Below are 15038 nucleotides of genomic sequence, written 5' to 3'. Positions count from 1 at the left end.
AGAGTATTAAACAAAATAAAAAGATTTAGTTTAAAATACACAATTGAATCAAATCAATTTTTTCCTTGGGTAGGGATAGCAAAGACTGGGGCAGGTTTTAGTGGCTTGAGATAATAAATGGTAGATTTTCAAAGGACTGCAAGAAGAACCATGATGAACCAAAACTTATTCAGCTGGTTGTTAGAGCTCTAGGAATTAAACGTAATTTAATTTTTAAAAGTTAATTTAATTTAATCTGAATAATTTAAAAATTGCCCACTCCTAGCATTGACAAATACTTATGGAATATAGATTATTGTGAACCAAAGAAGGTTCATTGTTTGAAACGTTCTCTTAATTCTATCCTACTATGGAGAGTGAAAAGATCTTAATACATCATACCTGTAAACATTATGCTGAGCAAACTAGGCATTTGATATTTAGAGTAAGGCAACTACTTAGTAAGTATGTGCAGAGTTATGCATAAGTCATGTTGTGAAATAACTTGGAAGAAGTATCAAATAATCATTCAGCACTATGAGATTAATAAATGTAGTATTTCAAAACATAGTGAAATAAGATATCAAGTTCTACCTTTCCGTTGTTAAGCTCCTCAGTGTGAAATCTGTTGTCTTACACATTGAAGAAGTGTCAATAATCAGTATGTCTATGAAATGATACCTTTAGACCAGAGGTGTCAAACTCAATTTCATTGAGGGCCGCATCAGCATTGCTGTTGCCCTTGGGGGCCAGGTGGGTGTGGCCAGGGTGGGTGCAGCCTACTGGGTGGGCATGGCCAGCTCTACATCGTTCACATCAAGGGTGCCTGTGGGGGCCTGGGCAGGAGTGGGACAGATCTGAGGGTCTCTGGCAGAAGGGGGTGGGACCAGGGCAAGTGCCAAGGCATAGTCCAATAGAGGAGCCTCACTGTTCCTCTCAGGCCATGCAGAGGGAGGGCTGGATGGTGGTGTGGGCTGCCCGGAGCCCTGGGCAGCAGAGGTAAAATGCCCAGCCTGGCCCTCGAGCACCCGCGGCACCAAGCCCAGCCCCACTTCCCCAAGGGGGCACCCAGCTGCACTTACCTCCTCCTCAAGGCTGCTGCTGCTGTGCTTGCTTTCCTTAGCCAGGTTGTTCATGATGGGTATGAGGGCAAAGTCAGAGGGAGGCCCATTCCCTCTCCATGGAAGTAGACCTGGGTTTGTATCCAATGCTTCCTTAGCAATAGGATGGGAGACCCCCAGGATATAGGCCAGGAGGAGGGGGCAAGGGGATGGTGAAAGGGCAGCAGGGCAGGACTAAGGCAGGAGTCCCCTCAAACCCTCCCTCTCCTTCTTTCCTTCCTTCCTTTCTAAGTACAGAGTGGTTGGAAAATATTTGAGATGAGGGAGGGAGAAAAACAGGCAAAAAATGCAGCTGGGGAGGTGTCACCCTTCATGAGGAATGAAGAAATGCACCATTGCCTGGAAATAGCTAGCACATGGCCCTCACCTACTTCACATATCTGGCTTGGTGGGTTCTGGGAGAGGGGATGCCATGAGCAGCGTGAGAGTCAACATTACCTGCGCAATGTCGCCCAGTCCCCAGCCTGCCCGGTTTCGGCAGGCAGTGGGGCGCTCTCCTCACAGCGCCGAGAAGCTGAGCCGGGCGGTGTGAAGCTCGCCAGCTTTGCACCTTGCTGCCTGCTAAAACTGGGCAGGCTGGGGGCTAGGCAGCATTGTGCTTCTCATCAGATTTGTGCCACCCGACTAAGCTCTTGGCGCTATGAGGAGAGCACCCCGCTGCCTGCCGAAACCGGGCAGGCTGGGAGCTGGGCGGCCTCGTGCTTCTTTTTGGATTCACGCTGCCCAGCTCAGCCTCTCAGTGCTGTGAGGAGAGCCCCCCGCTGCCTGCTGAAACCCCTCCCCCGGAGCCCATCAAGCCGGATAGGTGAAGTAGGCAAGGGCCATTTGCTGCCCACTTCCAGGTGATGGTGCATTTCTTCATTTTTCACAAAGGGTGACACCTCCCCAGCATGCACCCAGGGGGCGGGATTGATGCGGCAGGGGCTGTTTCCTCGCTGTTTCCAGACAGCCTTGTGGAGCTAAGACTGAATGTATTTCAGCATAGATGGCCACCACAAAATTGTACATTGGCTCCTGGCCGGCCTGGGCCAGGGCCAAGCGGGGGCCGTTCCCTCACTGTTTCCAGGATGGCTTCGCGGGCCACATGGAACCACTTCGCAGGCCACATCCGGCCCCCCAGGTCTTGTGTTTGACATGCCTGCTTTAGACTACCAACTCATTTTTGCTGTCCTTTCTTTTAGCATACACTATTGTAATTCCAAAAATTTGTCTGTGGATTGTCTTCCTCCCTTCCCCTCTCTCATCAGTACCATCTCCTGTGTATACCTATCAATGAGATGGGAAATTTTAGAATGGCATTTTAAAATTCGGTTTGCAAAACTTTCTTCTGTGGAAACTGTACACATTTTTCTCCTGGGTTGAAAAGAGAGAGGAGGGTTATATTAAGATGTTTTTTTTTCTCCAGTATTTCCACATCATTTTCAGCCCTATTCACAATGAAGCTCTAGGGGTGAATGAAATTATTGTATGGTGAAACTGTTTGCACCTCAAATATTTGCTCTGGTTTTGTTCCTCCCAGTGAGTGAAGCTTTGAGTAGGCTGTTGACTTTTTATCCAGACTTGGTCTGCCATATTTTTCACTTTGGAATCAAAGTAAACTTTAGCACTGTGCCCTGTATTCATTAATACAGGGAGAAGTTCAAGCAAGGATAGACTGTAGACAAAGATCTCCTGTTTTTAGTATAGGACAACAGACATACGGTAGCTGTTTCAGGAATGTTCTAATTTGCCATGGAGTCATTGAAAGTCTAGTAACTTTTCTTTTGCTTAAGAGATTTGATTTTGTGAGTTTCCTAATCCTGCCAGCTCATCACTGATGTTTTTTTTTTTTTATCGGTATAATTTATCTACTGAAATATGCTGGATAACACAGTTTAGACTATAAAAAAGCCAACTGTAATCTATTGCAGCTTTGTTAACCAAGAAGCCTCTTTATTTACATGTAGCAAGTTGCTATAAAGAGTACAGCAATAAGGGGATAAACTATTTGTTTTTATTTAATTATATTTATTTACTAGTTTTTTTATCCTGCCTTTATTGCTTTATAAGTTAACTCAAGGCAGCAAACATACCTCAGGCTTCCTCATTTTCCCCAAAACAACTCTGTGAGGTGTGTTGGGCCCAAAGTCACCCAGACAACTTTCAGGCCTAAGGCAGGACTAGAACTCACAGTTTCCTGGTTTCTAGGCCAACACCTTCACCACTACACCAAACTATGCCTTTAATCCTTGCATTAAAGCCAGAATGCCAATAGATATAGCATGAGCAGAAGTGCTGGTATTTATGTTGGATGGAAGATCAGTCTTTAAAGGTAGAGTCTATGGAGATTCGCAGTCATCCAGGTCATGGTTGTCCCAAAGATGCTTTTTCAAAAGGCAGCTGGACTTTGGTTTTCCTTGAAGACATTTTGCTTCTCATATAAGAAGCTTCTTCAGTTCTGACTGAATGGTGGAGGATGGAAATATGGAAGCAAAAAAAGGAAAAACAGGTCCAGTTGCCTTTTGAAAAAGTACCTTTTAAAGGTAAAGTTTTCCCTGTCCAGTTGTGTCTCACTGTAGGGCACAGTGCTCATCTCTGTTTCTTGACCAAGGGAGCTACATTGTCTGAAGACATATTCTGTGATCATGTGACCAGCTTGGCTATATGCCAAAGGAACATGCTGCTACCTTCCCACCAAAGTAGTATCTATTAATCTACTTTTATTTGCATGCTACGTGGGCAGGAGCTGGAGCAAGGAACGGGAGCTCACCCTATTGCGCAGTGCTTGGGTCTCAAACCTGAGCTATCAGCTTTCCAGCTGACAAGCTCAGTGTCTTTAACCATTGAGCCATCACACACACACAGACACACCCATCTTTAATTTATCTTTCTTTAATTTAGTCCATTTAACGTTCAATAGAGAGCACCCAAAATGTGGAATCAGCAACACCTTGATTGGGCATTGCATCTATTATTATTATTATTATTATTATTATTATTATTATTATTATTATTATTATTATTATTATTATTATTATTATTATTATTATTATTATTATTATTATTATTATTATTATTGGGGTAGCTAGAAGAAGAGACTGTAAGTAAATTCAAGTTTCAAATATTGCTACCCATAAAAGTAAAATGGAATTTTATTCTCTTGAAACAAATGTCCATGGTCCAATTGCCAAAGGGGAAAAAAACACTTGTTTCCAAGTCTTTCCTTGTGCTATGAAAAGCTACACCACACAAACCTAAATGAATGATTGACTTTCCTTTTATTGCCCTTATAGTTTATGCCTGAGTTGCCTTAATCTGTCAGCAGGATTTTGATGGACGTGCTCTGTGTAATGGTGGACTTTGGAATGAATTCATCTGTCTCTGATACGTGCCTTGGGAATCCTTTCAGTCAAGAGGTTTAGCAATTGAATATGACAAACCGTTCATCAAAAGAAACGCCAACTGGATTTAGGGATTCTAGAAAATCACGATTATAATAACACATTCTGAATCTGTTTCAAGTTGATTGCTTCATGTTAGGAATAGTGTATTGATTCATTCAAGCTACCACAAGGGTGGAGTAACTGTCTGTGGGGGGTCTTTGTTAGTTTCTGCTAATGTGTTCAGCAATTGGGAGATGAGAGAGTTCAGACCTCTCTGTAACTCTTTGAAAAACCTGAAAAAGAACTTTATTCTGCAAAAACCTCTACTATTACATTGCTTTTGACATTAGGAGTCCAATTTGTTATGCTAGCAATTAAGTTCTAAGGAATGGAAGTCCTAACAGCTGCATGTCAATTTACCAGCACAAACCAACATACAGTATTTGTTCATAGTCTGGAATCAAAATACTTACAAAAAAAAAACCTCACAAGAAATTTGATCTTATTCTTTCTAAGATTGTTTTGAAAGCTATGTTTAAATCAGCTTTTCCTCCCTTCTCTTGTATTTTTTTATTTGCAAATGAACTATTTAAATTGACTTGTACAGTCTTATCTGTCTGATGTTATCCAGATATATTGAAATGACAGTTCCAAGAATTCCTGGCCAGAATGGCATAAAATTCTGGAAGTTGCAATCCTCAGATAATTGGAAAATCATAGATTGAAGATGCTTCTTCTATATTGCACTTCTGGTGTACAATTAAACAAATTAAAAATAAGAAACAACTGTCAGTGGCCAATGAGATACATTTACAATGAACTGCATTCATGTGCATAAGGACTACATGAGGGCAATAGTTTTTTCTTGCTTGTGTTCCAACCCAGAAATATACAGCCATCTTGGCTAATAGCCACTGATAGCCTCATCCTTCATTAATTTCCCTCCTCCAGGACTTTGTCTGGTATATTTTTAAAAGCCAGCCAAGTTGGAACCACTAACAACACATTCCACATGTGTTGTGCGAAAATGCATTCCCTTTTTGTTCTGATTCTTCCACCATTCAGTTTCATTCAGTTTGACTCTGGGTTCAAACATAATGAAGAAGGAATTTTTTTTCCTTTTCCATTTGCTTTGCATCATGCCTAATTTGACATTTTTATAATGACCCGACTTTCTCATCATCTTATTCCCAACCAAAATCTTTTTTTTTTTTGTACTTCTGAGCTACAGATAAATGAGCACGTCTGTCAAAAGCATTTTGTCTGGGTGCCGATTGCACTTTTAAGTTTTAGACAGATTAGAAACCCAGCAAAACTTGTATGATTAGAAACAACTGTGGCTAAAAGAAGTATTTATTCACTAAAGGGAACGATCTATTCTCGAAACCTAGTAAGTGGTGACCTCTCTACAGTGGTGTGCTGGTAAATGTTTAATAATAATTTATCAGCTGACCACCAAAACCAAACCCCATATTGCAATGTTTCCACATCTCACTATCACTGCTGACTCCATTACTCTCACCATGCTGTGCTGCTAGCATGGTTAGCTGAACAGCTGATTGGCATCCCAGCAATGTGGCTCAGCTTTGCTCTCAACAAACCAGTGAAATTCCAGAAAATTTAACAGTTGACTCTGATGAGCCAGTACCATCCATCTCTGACACACCAGTGTTCCTCTAGCGAAGTATTGTCATTGATTTCACCTCAAGGGGTTCAAATTCTGACCAATGAGGTTCTTAATCTATACCTGAACATGCAGATTTCATGTACTATGCATGTCATTGATGTGTACAACTAAGCTATGGCTGGTTCCTTTAATTTCTTTTCTAGGTCATAAAGTTACCATTCAAGATAGCCTGTAGTTTTAGCTAGGGTTGGCCTATATTTGTGTATCTGGTCACTACTATATTGGCAGAAATAGCACATAAAATAATGATTTGTAAAATAAGGAAAATTTATGTTACAATTTGTTTGTCTTCCTCTCATCCTCCAGATTCCAGATATCAAAATTTATCTAAGGGGATTATGGATTTCTGCAGGATTTTTCATTTTTAAGTTTGTGCGTAAAACCGAACTTGATATTTCATTCAGTTAGACCTCAATGAATACTTTTACGTTGGCAGAACTGGCAAAACTCAAAGGATAAGAATCTCCATTTCTTCTTTGTCTTCTGAATTGTGTTTTCCCTGGGTCAAATTTATCTTTTCAGTTACTCGCTCGTTTCCTTAAAGTTTGCCAACAACAATTATGAGACTCCAGAACACAATTATGAGATCTGTATTTCTGCACAGCAGGTTTTTATAAAACACTCTGAATGTAGACAAGGCCTTGTTTGCAAAGAGAATATTTGGCAGATAGCATTGACAGCAGGGGTTGGTTTTAAATCTAGGTTTTGCAACCTTTGCCAACTCCTTAAACCATCCTCTCTGCTGTATTTGGTATGCAAGCACTCAGTTAAGATAATATTTATCATCTGTGAAAAAATACTTTCTGAAATTCATATTCAAGATACTAAGGAAGAACATGTTTTTGTCTAATATAGTGTGTCCTACACTATGTCAAAAGATAGTGTGTTGTTGTTCAGTTGTCAAGACATGTCTGATTCTTCACAGCATGCCAGGCTCCCCTGTCTTCCCTATCTACTGTATCTCCCAGAGCCTGCCCAAACCCAAGCCTACTGTGTTGATGACAATATCAAACCATCTCAACCTTCTCTTTTTGCCTTCAATCTTTCCTAGCCTCAGGGTCTTTTACAATGAGTCCTTTCTTCTCATTTGGTGGTCAAAGTATTTGAGTTTCAGCTTTAATAACTCTCCTTCCAAAGAGCAGTCAGGGTTGATTTCCTTTAGGATTGACCAATTTGATCTCCTTGCGATCCAAGGGACTCTTTAAAAGTCTTATCCAACACCACAATTCACAAGCATCAATTCATCTCTGCTCAGCCTTCCTTATGGTCCAACTTTCACAGCTATCCATTACTACTGGGAAAACCATAGCTTTGACTATATAGACCTTTGTCGACAAGGTGATGTCTCTGCTGTCAAAAGATATAACAAAGGAATATTTTCTGAAAAGTGGTAGTGTTTACCTACATTATACAAATGTTTCAGAAGGTCCATGTACACCTACAATATTAAAAAGAATATATCAGTAGAATGAACTATAATGAATGAACCATAATCGTAACCATAATCTGAAAGCAAAATGGGTTTGATCTCTAGTTTACCCAATCTTTACCAATTATGTCACAAATGTTTATAATTCTTCATAGTAAGCAGAAGAACAGAATCATAAGGTTGGAAGGGACTTTTGAAGTCTTCTAGTCCAACTCCCTATCCAGGCCAGGAATTTTCATCCCATGCCAGACAAATGGTTGTCCTAACTTTGTGTGAAAACTTCCAATGATGGTGTACCCATGACTCTAGGAGGCTCCTCCACAACTTAATAAACTCTCGTGATCAGGAAATGCCCAGTTTGAAATAAGGAGGAATTTACTGACCTGAATCCTTAGAAAGGAACAAGATGATTACTAGATTGACACTTACATTGAACTCAGTGTATATTAACATTCCTGTGAACACTTCATTTTTGTGTAATGATGGGAAATTAAAAATAACAGAGCATTGAGCTAAAGTTCAAATGGTAATGAGAATTCCATCCAGTTCTGTTCTTCTGCCCAAATGGTTTTTTTTAACATCCTATGCTAAGCACATTGGGCTACAAGCATTCTCCATAGTTCTCAATCCGCAACTACAGTCTCTGCATCCTTCCATTTAAGATTAATGTTTTTTTAGGTTTTCCTGAAATGTTTGGTGCCAGATTTTCTTTGGCCTTCCTCTTTTTCTATGACCATCTGGTAGTATCCAATTTATTATGATCTTTGCTGGACATTTCTCACTGATGCGGAGCACTTGTCCAGCAAAGTACACTCTTTGTTCTTGTCATTATCTCAGACAGTCTTCGGGAATTACTTCTTTGTTGAATTTCCTCATTTGTGACATGGTCCTGGTATAGGATACGAAGGCAACATTGTTGGAAAACATTAATCTTATGAATAATTCTTATCTCACTGGTGTAGATGTCCATCAGTATGACAATGGCATTAAATAATCTGATCTTGGTTGCTGTGTTTGTGGTGGTCCATACTGAGCACATTTGTTGGAAGACAGCAGTTGCTTTGCTTATTCAGCATTTCACATCTGCTTCTGTTCCCCCATCTGTATCCATGATGCTTCTACCAAGATAGTTGAATTGTTCTATAGATTTTAAAGCCTGTCCTCCGAATGTTGTCAGAGTATTGTCTTAAATATTGCCAACTTGTATCCACAACTTGATGGTTCCATTTGCTCTTTTTGTGCTACATCAAAAGCACATAAACCACTTTATGTTAAGCCACAAGGATGAACCCGGCTATCTGTGATTTGTGTGACAAACTATATTGTTAAATAAGTCTTGGCTTAGCTCTACATATGAAACCATTTAATTGTAAAGCCTGGGCTGCAACTTCTGAGCACCAAGTGAAAGGTCTGAAGAGTGTGCTCATATGGCAAGCTATTTAGAACCATACATGATTAAGATTCAAAAGCCATGCAGAAAACAATCTCCCTTGGGAATGTGGGCATTGGTTGGGTCTCCACCACAATGAGCTAGGAGTACCAGAATGGTAGTAGAGTATTTGAGTGTATGCTGACTGGTATCTATATTGGCAATCTCCACAGAAGCATAAATGCATAATACTTATTTTGCTGGTTTTCTTTAAAAAAACAGATACAGCAAAAAATAAAGGATAGAAAGAAAAAAAACATTAAACTGGCACCTTTCTGGTTAGGATCTTCAACAAGCAGAGTTACTTGCCAGATTTGAAGATCTGATCTTTAGATTTTTGGCATCTACAAAAATTCCTTGGGTGGGGAATAAGGTGATGACAAGGCTGATGATTATGGGATCGTTCTATGGTATTCTTTTCTCTACAGTGTTTCCTTTTGGTACAGCTTAACTTTTGGCTCTCCCAGTACATTTTTCCTTTCTTTGAATACACTGTCACACTTAATCTGCAGAAAATGATCAAAAGCAAGAATGTCTTCCAGTTTAGAGACAATGGTCAAAACACTTGCTCCAAATAAACTCAAAGCAGCCTCTGTTCTTCAACAAGTTAAAATTAATTTATAGGTTTCTTTATAGGACAAAACACCTATTGTCCCATCAAGAAAAACCAGAACAGTATTATAAAACTAACTTTTAGGATATCTTAAAGGATAGGAAATCAGGGTATGGATGTGAACACTTGACATTTATCAAGTTTTTAACATTGCACTTGTTATATTGTGGATCTGTTATGTGTGGGTTTCCAAGACTAGACATTGCTATTTTTATAACTCAAACTAATATAAATCATGGCTTGGTTTTCGGATTTTCATTCACGTGTTTCAAACTTTAAAAATGAAAACATTCCATAACCATTGATATGACATTTAACAGTTAGGTTTTTGAGCTCTCTGTCTGCTTGCTTGCAGATGCAGTTTGATAAAATGTGCGGGATACTACTGCAAGCTAGAGCATATCCTATGTTTTTGCTATTTCCAGATACAGCTTTTGGGAAAAATCAAGGGAGGGGAGAGTATTAGGTAGGTTTAGATTCTTGGGGTAGCTCTCTGGGTATTTTCCGTGAATTGCAAGAAATTTTGATCAGTAGTTTAAAAAATAACAGCTGCAGAACAATTGCTCCATATTTCAGAAACAGATATTTATCTTTTTGGCAAATAATAATAATAATAATAATAATAATAATAATAATAATAATAATAATAATAATAATAATAATAATAATAATAATAATAATAATAATAATAATAATAATAATAAAGTTGGATGGGACCTTGGAGGTCATCTAGTCCAACCCCCTGCTCAGGCAGGAAACCCTATACCATTTCGGACAAATGGCTGTCCAGTCTCTTCTTAAAAACTTCCAGTGTTGGAGCATTCACCGCTTCTGGAGGCAGGTTGTTCCTCTGGTTAATTGTTCTAACTGTCAGGAAGTTTCTCCTTAGTTCTAGGTTGCTTCTCTCCTTGGATAGTTTCCATCCCGTTGCTTCTTGTCCTGCCTTCAGGCACAAGAGTAAAAGCTAGGGAATTCATTCAGATACTACCACAACATCCCTTAGCCTGAACTTTTTTCAAAGCCATTCTGTACTTTAACTGTAAAGGTATATAGAATTATTCTTGCACCTGGAACTTGTTGATTTTGGGTTTCAAATATAAGATAACATAAATCCAGAAACCCTAAAATATTCCTACTCTGTACCCAAAGTAACTGTTTAGCTTTTGCTACATTTTAATAAATCCTTCTGAGTGCTCGATATGTATATATATGGCCCATTAAGAAACACATTTTCTTCCTGAAGAATTGGAAAGTTTCCTTGAACAAGCTTACTGAATATCTTACAGTGAAAGTTCTATTTGGAAAAGGTGATGGAAATTATTAAGAGTAAATCTACATGAACTTCTCTCTCTTTAAACACTATTGATGGTTTTATGGATAAGCAGGGTATGCAAATCCACAACAATCTCCATTTCTACCTAATAGTAACTGGAATTTTGAAATAAATCATGTATGTCAGAACATGCCTCATGTTCACCTACAGTATCCCTTGGATTCAGACATCATGCTTAATTATAGACATCATATCCACCATGCTGAAGGAATTGAAAACTGCAAGATAAAGTTTTATTCATGTTCAAGCAGCCAAAAGAGCAAAAATTGTTGTCCAGATGTACCCAGCAGGTTTTATGGAAGGAAAATATAGTATTTACAAGAGAGTTGAATCCTTCATTTACAGAGAATTTTTAAATAAGGCTAAGGGACATGTATGGCCCAGTGGCAACAGTTCATCTTCCTTTGATTAATTATCTTCTTTTCTGACTGTTTTTTTAGTTTGTATGCCAACCCTCTACCTGGTTTATTTATATGTTCAAAAAAAAGTTGTTTTGTATATTTAAGTTTCTTTTCAATATCTGAAACAGTCAACAGAGAAATTTGTTGTTGCAATAATTTTAGTTGATTAAGTATGTTAGGATCTTCTGGTGAATTCTGGAGTTCCCTTTCCTTCATTTTAATTTTTTTGTTTCCTTAATATTGTAATTAGAATTTCTCTGAATATTTGCCCCTCTTTTCCAGAAATGTTAAATCTCTGGTGATACTTTTTTCATCCATCTTTCTCTTAATTGCTGTATTGTATTGTATAAAATATCCTTATATCATAGCCTTACAAGCATCCCAAACTGTTGTCAAATTGGTTCCCTTATCTAAATTATTATTAAAATAGTCTTGAAGTACCTGATTACATTCTTTAACCATCTGTGGTTTCTGCAAAACAGACTCATTCAATCTCCATTTCAAAGACTGAGGACCAAATTTAAGATGTAAAGACACTGGATTATGGTCAGCGAAAGTTTTTGGAAGAATAATAGCTTTAGCTGCTTTGTAAAGCAGATGTTTTGTAATCCAAATCATATCAATTCTAGAAAAGGATTTGTGTCTCTCTCAAAAGAAGGTAAAGTCTTTTGTTAGTCCATTTTTACATCTCCAAACATCAACCAAACCTAAAGTATAGGTCAGCTGAAAAAAAAAGTTTGGGGCAGTTTCCCTTGTGTTTCTTTAATTCCTTTATCAGTTGATCTATCCAGTTGTGGGATTACTATCCCATTGTAGTCTCCAATTACACACCAATACTGAAAAAAATAGGAGAGTAAATGTTCAGACAGATGTTTAAAAAAACTTGGCTTTTTCTTGATGTGAGGTGCATAATCCCAAGACGATAGATTTTATTCTCTGTAATTCAATTTGCATAATTACATACCTGCCTTGATCATCAGCAAACAATAAATGTGTATGTAGTTGGGGTTTTATATACAAAATTATCCCATAAAATTTTTTTTGAGTTAGCAGAAATAAGTTCCAGACCCAAGATGTTATTTGTTAAATACTTTTTATCAGTCTCTTTAATATGAGTTTCTTGCAAACATATCATGGTTCACTTTTTTCAATAGTGAAATAACTTTTTTCTCTTTTGTGGGGAATTTTCCCCATTGACATTTCATGTCAAAATCTTACAATCCATCTGTTACAAAGAGGAAATTCAAGGATTCCAGCTGAGGCTCCCATCACCACAGCCTGTGTAAAACCTCTTTTTATCCTTTTCTTTCTTATCTTTATCTTTTGAAAAATAGTGTAGTTCCAATCCATTTTTTCCCCAAAAAATCTTGTGATTTAAGGACTGAATTTAGTCTATACCCGTGGTGGCGAATCTATGGCACGCGTGCCACAGGTGGCACACAGAGCCCTTTCTGTGGGCACGCGCACTGTCGCCCCAGTCCTAGCCCTTCAGCTGGGTTTTATAAAATCTTTTTGCTTTAGGCCTCCGCTGCCGTATGCAAAAAAAAAAAAAAGAAGAAGATTCAATCAATGAATCAATTTCAACTTCTCACGGGAAAAAAAGATCTCGCAAAGTTGGAATTGATTGATTGAACTTTTTAGTCCCACCCAGTCTGCCGTTATCACTGAAGCCATGCCCACCCAATGGGTCACGCCTCCCAATGGGCCTTGCCCATCCGGCACCCGATGATACACAAGTGGGTTTTGGGTTGCAGTTTGGGCACTCGGTCTTTAAAAGGTTCGCCATCACTGGTCTATACCATTGATTTCTAAAAGTAAGGATAACCCCTTCCAGCTTATCTGTCAGGAAAAAATATTCTTTGTGTTTCCTTAATATTGTAATTGGAATTTCTCTGAATATTTGCCCCTCTTTTCCAGAAATGTTAAATCTCTGGTGGTTAAATCTCTGAATTACTTGCTCTTTAACAGATTTTTTTAATAGATTGAATCATAACATCTCTTGGCAGTTGTCTTTTGTCTGTATGTGCTGAATTTATTCTGTAAATCTTGTCTAATTCTTAATCATTTGTGTTTTAATTACATCACCTAAATTGCGAATTTGCTTAGGAATTCTTCTGAGGCACAGAAAAATTATCTTCTGTTTCAAATCCAGTAACAGTTATGTTGGTTAAGAAGGTCTTGTGTCTGTGTCATCCATTCTAATCTGTAAATTTTTAACATCTTCTTTAGTTTTTTTTAACTCTGTTACTAATAATTCAAATTTTATCGGATTTTTCATTCATCTCTTTTATTGTGTCATATAGTATAGAAAACCTTTTCTCAAATATTTCCATTAGGAGTTTGGTGCTGGGCTCTTCCAAGTCATGTTTTAATTCCTTCAGTTCCTTCTTATAAGGCATTTTTGCAAATATCCTCTTTTATAACCAGTTGTTGGAGCAGAAAAGCAGGCAAGAATGCATTGTTCTCTTTTCAAGGTCAGATAAGCAGTTCCAAAAGCAAAACTAAGCAGAGAAAAAGTGTTGGTATACAAACTCACAGAGTAGAGGGGAAAAAAAAGGTTTCTAAGCTTTTAACGTAGAAAGCTGCAAATTGAATGCAGAGTGCATAAGAAATAGAATAAAGTTATAAAGTCTTTTCAAGTCGATACTGTATATAGTCTTTTTGGTAGAAGTTCAGTATAGTTAAACCAGTAACTTATTTTCTCAGTAATTTGAAAAAAAACACCCTCTTGTTGCTGTTTTGTCTTTTCCATACAGAAAAGACACTCCTTATTTCAATATACTCCTTCAGGGTTATTAAATCGATTAGCATCCACAAGGAGGGAAAGTATTTAAATTCCAGCACACAGCCAGCAATTAACATGCAAAAAGTAACAAGGAAAAAAAAACCATTGCAAAGCATGAAGTTAAAATAGAGGCATCTTTGAAGACATCAACTAGGCGGACATAATGTGAATCCTCTTCTTTGGCAAACTTACCAGGGAGAAAAAATTCACCAAATATTCACACACACTCTCTCCCCCAGCCAAGGAATGCTGTCCAAGAAGCTTCAGGAGATTCCATGCCACCCCTTTTCTAATCCAGGAGTGAAGTAGCTTCTGTAGCTATCAAACCAGTCATTAGTCTAGCACAGTGGTGGCGAACCTATGGCACGTGTGCCAGAGGTGGCACTCAGAGCCCTCTCTGTGGGCATGCGCGCCATGCCCCGGAGATGGCAACCGTCCCTCTTCAACCAGCCGCCTGCTAACTCGCTGAGGTCCCACATGACTAGATGCATCCCAGCACCCATGCGCTCGCTGGCCTCTGTGTGCAGGGGCCGATGGTGTCAGACCTTGCCCTGTGACCCCCGCCCTGCCTCGCCTCATCCAGCAGGACGAGCCTCCTGCCCACCGCCCCACCTGCCAGAGACCCTTGGATCTCCCCCAACCCTGCGCAACCCCCACAGGCGTCCCTCCCCACGAGCAACATCGAGGTGATCATGCCCACCTTGGCCACACACACCCAATCTGCCATGACCACCACAGCCACACCCACCCTGTGGGCCACGCGCACCTGGCACCCGGCAATAAATAAGTGGGTTTTGGGTTGCAGTTTGGGCACTCGGTCTCTAAAAGGTTTGCCATCACTGGTCTAGCAGAACAAAGATACGTCCTGCTAGTTCAGAGCGACATGCTGGGTGGAGCCT

At 39.1% G+C, this 15038-nt stretch overlaps 1 protein-coding gene across 1 annotated transcript in view; it reads left to right on the top strand.

The window, feature by feature from the left end:
- LMCD1 (LIM and cysteine rich domains 1) overlaps positions 1-15038 on the top strand; it is a 60834-nt gene that overhangs the window by 16936 nt on the left and 28860 nt on the right. The gene's annotated exons all lie outside the window — the stretch shown is intronic.

This window comes from Protobothrops mucrosquamatus, unplaced genomic scaffold (assembly GCF_001527695.2).
Source record: "Protobothrops mucrosquamatus isolate PMUCROS unplaced genomic scaffold, P.Mucros_1.0 scaffold1636, whole genome shotgun sequence".
Classification (NCBI taxonomy): Eukaryota; Metazoa; Chordata; class Lepidosauria; order Squamata; family Viperidae; genus Protobothrops; species Protobothrops mucrosquamatus.
The sequence above is the reverse complement of the archived record's forward strand: the minus strand, read 5'-3'. Positions and strand labels throughout refer to the sequence as shown.